Source organism: Chaetura pelagica, unplaced genomic scaffold (assembly GCF_000747805.2).
Source record: "Chaetura pelagica isolate M959 unplaced genomic scaffold, ChaPel_1.0 scaffold221, whole genome shotgun sequence".
NCBI classification, from domain to species: Eukaryota; Metazoa; Chordata; class Aves; order Apodiformes; family Apodidae; genus Chaetura; species Chaetura pelagica.
The window spans coordinates 11,256,493-11,257,243 of NW_009952533.1; positions in this window are offsets into that span (position 1 = coordinate 11,256,493).

Genomic DNA, 751 nt, shown 5'->3' on the forward strand with positions numbered 1-751 from the left:
CACCGGGGCCACCGAGGAAAAAGCCGCCGTGGCTGCCCCCAGCCCCTCCCTCGGGCCGAAACTGCAGCGGCCCCGCGTGCTATTTATTAGTATTTTTGAAACACTTTCTGTTGCAGTCGTCGTGCAGAGGGAGGGGGGAGAGGGTGAAGGGGCAAGCGTTTGATATCACTTACACCGTTTCCAATCAACTGCGTGTTGAAAAAGTAGCTGGTGGGAATTGTCAGTACCACTTCCAGTCAAAATATAAAATTCATTTAGTTGCTGTAATTGAATTTAAAGTGTGTTTTCTTTTGTATCATACGGAATACTATAGAATGTAAATCGTTTTCCTTTTTTTTTTTTTTAAGCTAATAACGATGATATATCGTGATATAGCATCTTAACATTTATTAATTTATATTAAAAATAATTCGGTTTGTAAAGAGAAGAAAAGCCCTTTGCAAGACCAGTTAAATGTAATGCACTTTCTGTTTAAAAAAAAAAAAAAAAAAAGATAAATCAATTAAACCAGTTTAAAGACGTCTGCTGCCTTCACTAAAGGGTACAGATCATCTGATCTTATCAGAGATTAAATAATGAAACCACGATACAAGAAGAGGAAAGAAAAGATAAAGATACAATTTTCAGTACCTTTTTGTTCAATCTTAGTAGTAGGGGTCTTGGATTTATTTTAATTTACTTTTGTGATTATTTTTGTTGTTTGGTTTAGGGGAGTTTGTGTGGTTTGGTGTGCTGCTTTTTTTTTTTTTTT